General features: G+C 37.2%; 1 long non-coding RNA gene across 1 annotated transcript; it reads left to right on the top strand.

The window, feature by feature from the left end:
• The first annotated feature begins 9051 nt into the window (after window positions 1-9051).
• Window positions 9052-10054, top strand: LOC134206472 (uncharacterized). Its single transcript, XR_009978284.1, has 3 exons — window positions 9052-9266; window positions 9323-9390; window positions 9468-10054. It is a non-coding gene; the product is annotated as an uncharacterized LOC134206472 (long non-coding RNA).
• Window positions 10055-13179: the final 3125 nt, after the last annotated feature.

Genomic DNA, 13179 nt, shown 5'->3' with positions numbered 1-13179 from the left:
GCGCACCTCATTTTAATGAAAGTATGTTGAAAAAAAAAACTTGAAAAAGTATTATTTTGTATTCATCCTCATCATGATTTTCATCAACACTTTAGTTTGTTATTATTTGTTTGCAAGGTTTTGTTTCTCTTTTTTCAAAACAACATTTTTGACAGCTGCCGCAGCCAAATTCCCTTTTTTGCGGGAGGCTTGAAACGGATTTTTATATACTCTTATAAGAGGTTTATAGTGGTAATCCAGAGAGGGCCATTTGGACATATCTTACTCTTATAGTGGTCATCAGAAGGTAACCCTGTAGTAATGGGTTTTATTGTCAGTTCTTGTAATTCTATCTTGAAAACCATTCCTAGAGCGGAATAAAACTTGAAATGTTTCTTGGGATTATCTTGTCAGCGTGATTTTACAGTATTGGCTTAGTCAAAATTCGAAAACGAATGCTTAGATTTATTTTTTTATTTAGTGGGATACTTAACTATGTATTCACATCTGTCAGGCGTATACGCAGATATAGAATTGATATTACTAGATCAACATTTGAAAAGGGTGTGTCTGCCAATTTTTTTTCCTTCTTATTCCTCGTCTACATATATAGCATACATTTGCTCACTAGAAGAATCATGTGCATTTCACAGTCCGATAGTCTTATACAATCAGCTCGACAAACTGATCTATTGTGTGTGTGTCCTTGGCAGATGAAAACAGCTGTTATGGTCAGTATGTGCTGAAAGCAATCATAAGTAAAGAATTTTCAGCAATTTAAACCGTTCTGGATTTTTTTGCAGATTCCATGCGTAGATTTAGAGATGACCACAAATCTGCAATGTTCCTCACATATTGTGCAAATAGTCGAAGAAGAGCTTAATAACGTTTCTTAACTGTACACGTCGTAGTTGCTAATCATGATTGGCCAGGGTTTGAATCCAAAGGAGAAAGACAAAATCTTTCACTTTTATGTCTGTATACTCTCTAGATAGGTGGCATACTGTGAGAGACGTTTTTCGGAATCTGTTGCGATAATGAACTGATTCATGGGCTATGCCTCATGATAAAGCCCATATCAAAATTATATCAACGTTATTATGTTTATATACGTTATTATGTTTTAAATTTCTTCAACAAAATTTGTTTCAAATTTGAAGCAAAATGTTGTTAAAAGATCTAAATTTATATAAAAAATAACACTACTTTAAACAAAAAGATTTCAAATTATGCTACAGTTTTATCTATATGGCTTGAAGTCTTTAGCATGCTTAGATGACCGAAGAATTTCAAACAAATCCTGATTTTATCAATCAAATTTCTCAGCAAATGAGCAATATTTAAAAAAATTTCTTGAAGTTTAGTGGAAAACAATTATGATCTCATGCTTTCTAAAATAGACCTATAAGGCGCAGAATCAAAAATGTGATACAATATTTCCACACCAAATTTTCAAAATGATTTATCTGCCTTTGTAAACAAAGATTCAAACGTCGATTTGGCGATTCTGATAGCTCTCCCACGCAAATCAACCCTATCAACACGTAGGCGAAAGCTTGGTTTGCTTGGGAGTGCTATCAGAATCGCCAAATCGTCGTTTGAATCTTTGTTTACAAAAGCAGATAAGTCATTTTGAAAATTTGGTATTGATTTCATATGCATCTATCCAATTCAGGCATTTCCGATTTGTCTGGTAAAGTGTTTTAGGGATTCCGTAATGCTGCTATTTCTTGAAAATTAAAAATTTTCAGTAAACAATTTAGGTTTCTTTATTTTCGACAAAGTTTTGGCAAATCTCTCAGATTTTAAAGAAAGGTAATTTAAATTTTGATGAGAAAGAACTTAGAATACTGTTAGATGGATTATAAAAATCCTCAGATTCAATTTCCAATTCAATCCAATTTTGCTTTGCTAAGGCTCGTATGATTTTTTCACGACATTTCTTTTTTATAGGCTGAGTGTCGTGGACCATAATTTATAATGTTCAAGTCGTGAATGGATGTGTTGTATGTAAATAGGTCAATGTTTGTTTGGTCGGCCAACTTGCGAACAATATATACTAGTTGTTTGGAGCATTGAGCGAAAACGATAACTGAATTTTTTTGAGTGAAAAAGTAGAAATAATTTTAAAAAAAGTTAGACCCCCCTAGAATTTTCCATTAGTTACGCTAATATTTATCACTTCGCGTTCTCCCACACTAGCTGGCGTGATCAGCATCAACACGATCGATTGCACACTGGTCAAACAAATTTCTGCTACGCGATCATTCCGCATTCATATTGTGCAAATAGTAAAAAAATATCCCAAAATTTTAATCATGGAAACACTGAAGATGTTTTATAGAAGAAAACTACTTACGTATTTGTCTACTAAGAATGGGGTGAGTAAGCGTTAATAGAATAATTTGTATAACCTAAAGTTTTGAAAACAACTTAACCATTTTGTTTAGCGGCGCAGCCAAATTTTTTTTAATGGTATAAAGTATGGATTAGTTTAAATTCGTTTCGAAATTCCGCGGAATTCCGTTAAATTTCGTTAGAAGCTAGTTTTTTCTAGCGAAATTTTTATAATTTTACGAAACGAAACGAAATCAAAAAATCAGATTTCGCCATGCTCAAATTCCGCGAAATTCCGCGGAATTTCGTTTCGAACCACCTGAAACGAAATTTTTCGAAATACCGCATATGCTTAATAATGGATGTAATGAACGTGTAAGATCAAATAATCATAGTGAACATTTCTAGATATTTATATGTATATATATAGTAACTATCTTTTCACAATCATAATACAACAATAAAAGGAATAAAACTGCCGCTGAAGGTCTGAAATTCGTTGTGGCATGAAAATGAAACCCTTTTTCACGCCTACCACTCATCATCATTTCAGTATACTGGAACCCATAAATCACTCTTTGACTCAATATCTTTAATGTTCAATCTTTTCAATTACCTCACCTAATCCGTCCACACGAACCGATGAAGAAGGGGGTTCTTCAAAAGAATATTTTCCTGTTTAGATGAGTTAACAATTTGCTGCTCTTGTAAAATATCAAGAGCCGGTGAACCCCTAGGCTCATCGCCATTACCCAATTGCATATCGTTAGCAACTCGGTTGATTTTTTCCGTGTCGAAACAAATATAAACAGTGTTTTCCTCTCGTTGCGTGGAAAAGCAAACTCGAACTTCATAAAAACTGAGACATGTTTTCTTCTCGTTCCTAACGTTTTCCCTTATTGGCTTGATTTGGCCACCGACTGGCTACCGTAGGAGAAGTAAGTAAAAACTACCTACGCTTGGGAAACAAGCAAGATCATGGATGTGCACAGTACTAGGACATGGAATTTCGTACGTTTCCATTAGAGAAACTTTGTTGTTTTCCGATCAAAGTTTAGATGGAGTTACATTTATTACGATGGTAACTGATGTATGAACCAATCACATTTACTATCTCTAAATTTCCTCAACCACTTTCTTTCTGTTGAGGAAATATAATTGGACATACTTTGTGGAACATTCGCAGGTTTGCAAAAGGATGTTCATTATAGAAAATAATTGTCTGGGTCTATGAACGTACTGCCTGCCCTTCGTTCTTACGCCACTGAGCAAACAAACGAACAGTAGAGTCTTTAACTCGGCATGTACTTGTTTAGATTAGTGAGCATCCAATATGAATGTGAAAATGATCACCAGTTATTTTTTCCGCTGAAACATAAGAACCGTTGTTTATCCAAAGTGAGCGAACGATTTTCCTCTCGATAAACTAAATAGCAGGATAGGTACTATAACTACTGTGTTATGGTGGACTTTTTATCGACCCGGGCGCAACGAGTTTTCGCCTGCCGGCTTATTGTTAGTCTGGCCGTTTATTCTGCTCCTACAGCGGACTGAGGCGATCGATGGCGGCAGTGATGGAGCACATGTTTCACTTCGGGGTCTATATTGCGTGAAGAGGAGGATTTTATGCGTCTAACCGCGGCTATTAGAACACTGCGTTGGATGGAGTGTAACATCAACCGAAGTGAAACTAGTGGTGGGTGAGCGCGTGTCTTTTTCCCCCAAAGAATAAAAACCGTTCAATTAAACAACGAGATTTTTTTTGGCCAAGGAAAGATGATCTGCTGTTGAGTCCTCCTCCAGTATACTGACAGAGGAAAAAAATTGGTGGATTGTTTATCGAATTGCCGTTGAAATTGTTTGGATTTTGATTGCTTGGGGCCACCACCGCAATTTCGAAATCGCCCAAACAATAAAAGGATTTTGATTTCGTGTTTCGCATCTGGGTTTTATCTGGCAAGTGGAAAATGGGATATAACGCAAGAGATTTTTCTGTGGTTCAAGCGAAATCGTTGGTCAAAACTTCCTGCTTCTAGGAAACCCAGCACCGCATGATTGCCTCACAGTCGATGTATTATTTTTCTCTATTTTCCACATAAGCAATCAAAAATGTAAATATGTACAAACTCTCTTATTGTAAACCATTAATGACCATGCCGCTATCAGACCCTTTACAAAATTTAATGTTTTTATTGCAACAAGTTATTTTTGTGAGAAAGATTATTTTTGCAATTCCCAGATCAATTAACCTGGTTCAATAATTAGTGTTATACTGACGCTAAACACAAGTCAGTCCCATCTGTATATGGCATTGATTCTTTTTACGTCACTTTTTGGGAGGATGTAAAAAGAATATGACAAAAAAAGTATTTGTTTAATTTTCTAGTTTTTTTTACTTAATCCAAACTCGCGAATAGAATCATAGGGGATGTAACTGAATTGACCGAGCTCTCTTCCTCGATGTTTTCTTTTTATTATTGTGCTGCCGTAATATGAAAAAGTGACGTATGCACTATTTTACAACATGCATGTTTTCCATTTTTCTGTTAAAGAGTACGATGAATACTACCTGTTATCACCATTTTTGGAAAATGGCGTATACGTCACTTTGCCAGATTACGGCAGTGTGGCGAGATGCAGTAGTCTGCCAAGGGTTTTATTTTTTTGTGATAAACGTTGATTGTATTTTGCACCAGAATCAACAATCACGGCTATAGCTATAGCTATAGGTCAAAACGCGTAACGAAAGATCTATTTGCTCCCTTTTAGAAATGTAACATGCTGCTATAATGACCTATGATGCTTTTGAAAGTCAAAACTCAATCCTGTTTTTACCGGAGGTAATATAATACAAGAATACGTGATGAAAAAAAACAAGAAAAGTACAAAACAGTCAACAAGAAAGAATCAAAGACTATGTTATAGCATAGATGGGGAGTAATGTAGTGGTGTATAGATGTTTGAATAATTGGATTTAGAAATATGGTACTAACATATATTTACAATTTGATTGGAAATGTATTCGAGAAAAAAAAAACATAGAAAACTTGGGAAAAAAACTCAAACGTGCAGCCCAATCGAGTTGTACGCAAAGGTGTCGTAGGACTACGTAGCTATTCAAGATTGATGGTATTTGCCCTAATAATTTGTGTCGTTTAAGTAACATTGAGTAAACTGCTCGGAGGCCAACTGAATCAAGAAGTTGAATAGTTGTTCCCAGTAGGATGGACTTTGAATCTCTAGCCGTGGAATTAACATGACTCATCGGCCGCTGAAGCCACTCAACTGGCTTTCAGTTGGGGACATCACAATCCTCACTTTGCCACGTACGCTTACATCGCGGGCGAAACCAAACGTTGCAAATAAATATATTTGCGTTTGGTTTCACGCCACTTCTGATTCTGCTTATTTCTCAATTATTTCGGCCATTTTTGAGGATGGTGTCCTTCAAAAAGGTCTTTATACAAAAGAAGGTTGATCCGAATATCTTCAAAGTTCAAAACTCAATCGTAACTAGCAAATTTTCTTTCCATAAAATGCTTTCCATAAAATGCTTTCCATAAAATGCTGGTCCTGAGAAGATCCAATTTTCTTTTCCCATTGCGTCTTTCCAATAACTAACTGCATTCAAACGCTTGTCGGTACCATGCGTCAAAATTGTCCGACAATCACTCGATGATTTTGCGCTAAGCCTCCACCATTTGGAATAAATTTTCAGCATTGCCACTGCTACCAACGCCTTCGTGCTGCTGTGTCCGGCGCTGAATCAAATTTTGTCGAACCGCACATTCCGCTATTTCCGCGGAATCCCGATCAAAATGGTTCGCGCGCACCGAACATCAGCTTTCTTGTATGTAATAAATTAAGCCCGTTAGCCCCGCCCCTTTGTGATATCTATGGTAGTAAATATAATGTGCACTCATAACGATCAATGAAGGGGCGGGCTAATGGAATTTCTTCATTAGATATAAGAAAGCTGCTTTCCGGCGCGCGCGAGCCATTTTGATCGGGATTCCGCACACAACGGACCGTTTGGAGAATGACAAATTCGAAGAATCTTATGAATTTTTCTCGCAAGATTCTGAATTGGGTCTCATACCCAGTTGTCATCAGTCATCCTGTTGTTTATCTAAGATGCGTATTGTTGCGAGGAATAACAATCCGTCTGTCCGAGCGACGTTCACTGATGGGTGGTTGCTGTAGATAGTTTCCACAGAGGTGGCATCTTCATTGATTTTTTTACAAAAGAAGGTTGATCTGACTATACGAAATAAACTTTCTTCAAAGTGCAAAACTCAATCGTAAATAGTGAATTTCATAGCGCGTCGGAAGGAAATGATGCAGTAAATTTGAATGGATGGAATCACTTACAGCAATCAAGCTACCACGCTGAACCCGATGCCACCAAAACAGTCCATTTTCGCAATTAACTCTTTCTTTCCATAAAATGTTGATCCTGAGAAGAACCATTTTTCATTTCCCAATGCGCCTTTTCAATAACTGAGTGGCAAGTGCATCTAAACGCTTGTCAGCACCTCGCGTTAAAACTGTCCGACCGCCACTTGATGATTTTTCGCTAAGCCTCCAACATTTGGAATAAATTTTCGAATCTCGAACCGCAGCTTTCTTGTATGTAATAAATTAAGCCCGTTAGCCCCGCCCCTTTGTGATCTGATATGGGTGTAAATATAATGGGCACTCATAACGGTTAATGAAGGGGCGGGGCTAATGAAATTACTTCATTAGATATTAAAAAGCTGCTTTTCGGCGCGTGCGAGCCATTTGATGGGGATTCCGCAGACAATGTCGGAGAATGTTAATTGCCGCTGCATTGCAAGCGGGGAAAAAATAAATAAGAGATTAAAAAAATAGGTTTTACGTAAAACAAATCAAAACAAGGCACGATACATTTTTTAGCGAAGAGTCCTAGTTGGAGAACAAAAGCAATTTTGTCAAAAATCCAAAAACCAAATATACAAGAAAGGCAAAGTATTTTTCACGGTAATCACGCCATAGTCTAACACATGAGGTTCAAAATAATTATTACCAATGGGAAAAAGTATATCTTTGTCATCATTTTCAACTAATTATAACTGAAAATCCATCTTCCGCTCGAAACTTACGATCTGTTCGTAAAAAACCGTTCTCAAATTGACATTTCAAATTCATCTGGGGGATTACTTGGTAGTAAATATACTGACCACATGGGAAATAATAAATAGAGCTCTTGTTAATAAACATAAATACATATAATTTGTTGGTGACAATATAGTTGCCATTGCTTTATAAATGGTTAAACCACTCTTTGCGGAATCCCGATTAAAATGGGTCGCGCGCCGGAAAGCAGCTTTCTTGTATTCAATAAATTAAGCCCGTAAATTTGAATGGATGCAATCACGAACAGAAACCAAGCTTCCACGCCAAACGCCGATGCCACCGAAACAGTCCATTTTCGCAATTAAACCATTCTGTTCAGAAAATGCTAGTCCTGAGAAGAACCAATTTTCTTTCTCCAATGTGCTTTCCCAATAATGTAATAAAAGCATCGCCACTGGCGGCACGGGATTGAAAGAGTGCTATTTTTATAGTCAACCCTTTCTTTATATAAAATGCTGGTTCGTTGAGGTTGAATAATCTGCAACAACACACCGAGGACCACCACCAATGCTATTGATTTCCATTGAAAATATTACCAGCGCCTCCGTGATGCTGTGTCCGCTCCGCTGCGATCGCTTTGATGCGTCCGCTCTGCGTGATATCTTGTTCAAACTGAGGATTAGATCCAAATCCGCAAGTGATTGATTTTTGATGTCTGTGCTAGTGATGCATGTACGTGATTGGTTGGTTTACCTATTTCTATATTTTTTTTTATCAATTTTCGATAATAGATAGTCAGAGAACAGTATTTTCATATAAATGCAAAGAAGTGCTGATTCATCCTTGATCGAATGATCAAAAAAAAAATTTAAAATCCATCGAGAAACGGCTGAGATATTGAAGTTTAAAGTCTATCATATTTTCGTGAGGTCCCTGATTTTCGCAATCGTAAAGTGAACCCCAATATAGAAAAGCCAGACGTAGCCCTACGTCAGTAAATAATAGATGAAAATGATCCTTCCTTCAATCAGTCTTTCAATGAATCTGGATGAGTGATGTCCTGTTATCGAGGATAATTCGCCAAGCTCAGGCAAAATATGAATGGCAGATTTGGATACCACCGGTCACAAAAATCCTCGTAATACTTTTCATCATCAATCCATTTTGTTATTTTTTCTCCGCAAATTGTTTCCATTTTTAAAACCAACATTTTTTATAGCTGCCGCAGCACATTCAAAATAGCCAATTGCCGGCGACACTGATCAATATGTATCAGATTTCAAAATATTATTTTTGAATTAACACTTGTAACCGTTTGGTTCCAATTTTGCTTGTTGGCTCCACCACAAGTCCCTAATTTTCCCTTCCCCTGAACATGCCCCTGAAAAAAGGAACGACGATCACTCAATCTCTGTAAACAATACAGTGAGTGAATGTTTGTTCCGTTTTCATGCGTACCCTAAATTGACAGTATTGAATATCAAGCAGTTTGAGTGTGGATAAAACATCAACACCCCTGTAGCTTTAATGCCTACTCACAGATGGAGCGCAGGTGAAATGTAGAATAGGGTGTGCCGTCAGAATACATATATGCGTAAGTTTCGAAGAAACGGCTTTTCATATAAAAGACGGGGGACGATGAGAAACCTTCCTTTTCCAACTGTGATTGTCGAACGGAGTCGAAGTGCGCGCGTGTGTAATTTCCGTTTCGAGGTTAGATTTTGAAACCTCTGTTTTGTGAAAACTTATTGTTTAATGTTGTTCTTTTCTATAGTAGCTAGGTCCAGTGGAAAAGTCTGATCGTTAAAAGATTAAGTGTTAGTAACGATTAAAAAAAGATTACAAAGAAAAGGGTTAGTAATTGGTTAGTTTTGTTAAAACGAGTCAAATTAATGTGTTAATATTACAGTGAAAAGACGAATTTACTACAAACAAAAGAATCGTCCACAACGCACATGTTAAAACAATAAGAAAAAGGTAAAATTGACAAAACAAAAGTGAATAAGAAAAGGGTTAGCGTAGGACGTCACAGGGTATTAATTCAGGGTGCTTAGGTCCGTTCAAGGGGCCTTTTTCTTCCGTTCTATTTTCAAGTTCGTCCTCGGGTGTTCATGGTGGTGCAAACTCGTGCCGAATAACTACAACTTTCGGCGGCAGTGTAACAGTCGACGTAAACACGATAGGCAAACCGCGAGCAAGATCGGAACGTTCCCGGCCATTCCCGGCATTCTTCGCCGATGCCGCCATTGTTACCGCGAACGAGATCGGACAGATCCCGGCCATTCTCTTTCCATCTACGCCTTTTTGCGACCGTTCAGCATCCGCCATTGCAATCCGCTCCGCGGATAGAGAAATCCGCCATGATACCATCAAACACCGGAGGTGGTCTAAGAAAGCCCAGGACCATTTGAGAACAACCCTCCATCCGACCTATCATCGGGATTCCAACCAATGTTTCCCAACTACCACGATTCGTACCACAAGGACCAGTGGTTACCCAGCATCAAACCCCAGCCTACCATCGAAAGCTTTCGCACCGATCATCGAGACTCCAGATCCGGATCCGGCAGCAACTAGCGAACAGCAAGTATACCCTTTGTGACGTCGTAAATAAATATTGTTGATTAGTATGTAGTAAATCGTGGTAGTTCAGTTATTAAGAAGTGTCCTTGAATAGTAAACCTTTCACAAACTTTTCTTTTTATGCGTCCCCTGGTTCACCAAGGAACCATCATGCCTCGCCTTTCGAGTGATCCAGTGGTAGCAAGACAATTATCTTCCCTCCTGTGTTCTGATTCCGCTTTGTTGTTCAATCGCTCGCAACATTCGTGGGAGGTTAACTTTATTGAACTCCTGCTTCGAGACAAAGACTGCTGTTTAGAGTGTGTATGAGGTGGAACAGTCGATAAACGACCCTCAGATACCTGATCCGTGAGCTAGCGAGTTTCACACTATTTTGTTATACTCTGATTTTGATGAATCAAATTTTAACAATAAATCCTGCTTCACTTTTCGTGACCCCTGAGCAGTGTTGAGAAATAGGTTTCAGTATCATAGAACTAATTTGTTAATATGTAACTTTTTGATCCAGTCGTACTTTTCAATATATGTAAATCTCAGAAAAAATCGAACTACTATTCTTTGAGTTACATATACAATTGGGCAATGGTTGAATGACTGCATATTTATTTTTACAGTGTTACTTCGTTTGGCCTGCTGTGATTTCTGGATCCTGAAAGGACATACACGATGGAATCAACCAATGACAGCCACAATGGACAGTCTATTCCGCACATCGCGTTCTTGTATGCACACATCTCAATAGATGATCAACATTATTGAAAATAAATACTAGCTGAGTAAGACCAACCAAATTAAACATTTTTCCTGAAATTTGGATAAATATGTCAAAATAGTTCATGGTGGAGTGCTTGGAGAAATTTCTGGTGGAAATAAGAATTTTTTGAAATTTTCTTAGGCATTTCTGACGAAATTTCATTAGGAATTTCTTCGTGAAATCCTATGAGAATTTCTGCTGAAATTCATACAGGTATTCTTTTTAAAATCCATTCAGGATCTCTTCGTGAAATTCCTTTAGTAAAACCATACAATATTCAGGCAGGAATTCATTCGGAAATTTATTAGAGAATGAACTAGTTTACAATAGAATTCCTAAAACAATTTTCTAAATGACTTTCCGAGGGAATTCCTGAAGTAATGTGGGAAAGAGTTTATGAATTTTCGGAAGAACTTTGGGAACTGAAGGAATTCCCCAAGAAAAATTAGTAGGAACCTTTTCATAAAATTTCGAAGAAATCCCCACAGACTTTTTCAAAGGAATTCCTAACAGAATTTCCAAATGCATCCCAAAAGCAATTTTAGAAGGATTTTTCAAATAAATTTTCGAAGAAATTTTTATAGGAGTTTTGAATGAATTTCTGGAGAGATCCCGAAAAAAAAATCAAAAGAAATGGAGAATGTTGACAAGGAATTCCTGAGGGAAATGTCCAAGAATTTCTTCCTAAAGTTACCTATACCTATGATGTTGGTATACTCCATGCTGTCCGGAGCAAAACCGAATAAAATTTCCTATTCTAGGTCGCTCGTTCTTGGGCCGCCAGTCGCCAGTCTCGCTGCACGCGCATCTTCCTCGATTGCACACAGTCAGCGAGTGCAGTGTCAACCCCGGAGCTGATGTCCTCTTCCAGGTTATTCGCAGTTTCTTTTGCTGGCCTCTCTTCCTGCATACGCACTACATGTCCAGCCCACTGCAATATGTCTATTTTATCAGTCTGGCTATGTCTGTATTTGTGTACACTTGGTGCAACTTGTGATTCATTCATTCGTCTGCGCCATTTACCATTTTTTACCCCGCTGCGCTGTCAAGTATTGAGCGCAGTATTTTCCGCTCAAACACTTCGAGAATGGATGAATCAACGATGTTTACAGAGCTAGTATTGTTAATGTCTGTAGGTAGCTTTCTAAAGAAAAAAAAATACAAAGAATTGCCCGGAGAAATTCACTAGAAATTGCATAAGGTAGTTTTAAAAGGATTCCTATGGGAATTTCAGGAAAATTGTCAAGGAACTTGCTGAGGAGCCCCTAGAGAAACTTTGAAAAAAAAACAACCCGAAGGAATTCGTTAATTAATTTTCGAAAAAAGTCCTAAGCAAATTTTCCAAGCATAAAAAAATTCCAAAGTAATCCGTGAATGAATTTCTGAAGGAGTTTTAGAGAATTTTTAGAGGAATTTTAAACAATTTCCGTTGAAATTTGCGAAAAATTTTCAGAAGGTATATCCGAATTTCTGAACGAATTCATGGCGAAATGTCCAAAGAAATTTTCGAACAAATCTAAGACTGTTGGAAGTGCTTCAGAAGTTACTTTGAAAAACCCTTCAGAAATATCCTTCAGGAACTTTTTCAGGAATTCTTATGGAAATTTCGTCATAGAACTTTGCAAGGAATTCCAAAAGAGTAGAAGATTAGCTGAAAGAATTTTCGGAACAATGGCATAACGATTCTCCCAAGGTTTTCCGGAGGAGTTTTGTAGAACTCCTTGAGGCAATTTTCAAGGGAATTCCTGGATGAATCTCCAAAGGAATTTCTGGAGAAAATTGTGAATCAATACTGGGAAAAACTCCGAAGTAATTTCTGGAGAAATCTAGGAATTACTTCAGAAACATTTCCTTTGAAATTCTATTTGGATTTTTTATATGTATTCCTTTGAGAGTTCCTCCAGAAATTCCTTCAAACATTCCTGCAGAACTTTCTTCATGAATTCCTCTGGCAATTCCTTTAGGAATTCTTTTGGAAAGTCTTTTAGAAATACCTTCAAAAACTCATTCGCCTTCCCAATCGATGTTTTATATCTGCACTCTCTGTATCAAATCTGATGAGTATCTCCGTCTTACCTATCGAAGTCCTTTCACATAGCTTTCGATAAGAGCGTATTCAAAATCAAAAGTTTCGTCTGTTGTAGGGGGGCATCCAGAAATCAAAAAATAAAATTTTGAGGGGGCAACAAAATAAAATTTGGATAATTTTAAGGCTTTTCAAAACATTCTATAACACATCCGAGGAGTTTTTTGATTTTTTTTCCATTTTATTATTTATTTTTTATTATCCCCCCCATTGACCTTTCGGAGACCAGCAGGACAAAAAGTTAAATAAGTATTTGTAACGGCCTTATAAAAGAAGAATTTTCCATAAAGAAATCAAAATGTTACACGGAAAAATACAAACATTCTATAAATAAATCAATATT

This window comes from Armigeres subalbatus, chromosome 1, assembly GCF_024139115.2.
Source record: "Armigeres subalbatus isolate Guangzhou_Male chromosome 1, GZ_Asu_2, whole genome shotgun sequence".
NCBI classification, from domain to species: Eukaryota; Metazoa; Arthropoda; class Insecta; order Diptera; family Culicidae; genus Armigeres; species Armigeres subalbatus.
Note: the sequence above shows the minus strand (reverse complement) of the source record. Positions and strands in the feature narration are given on the sequence as shown.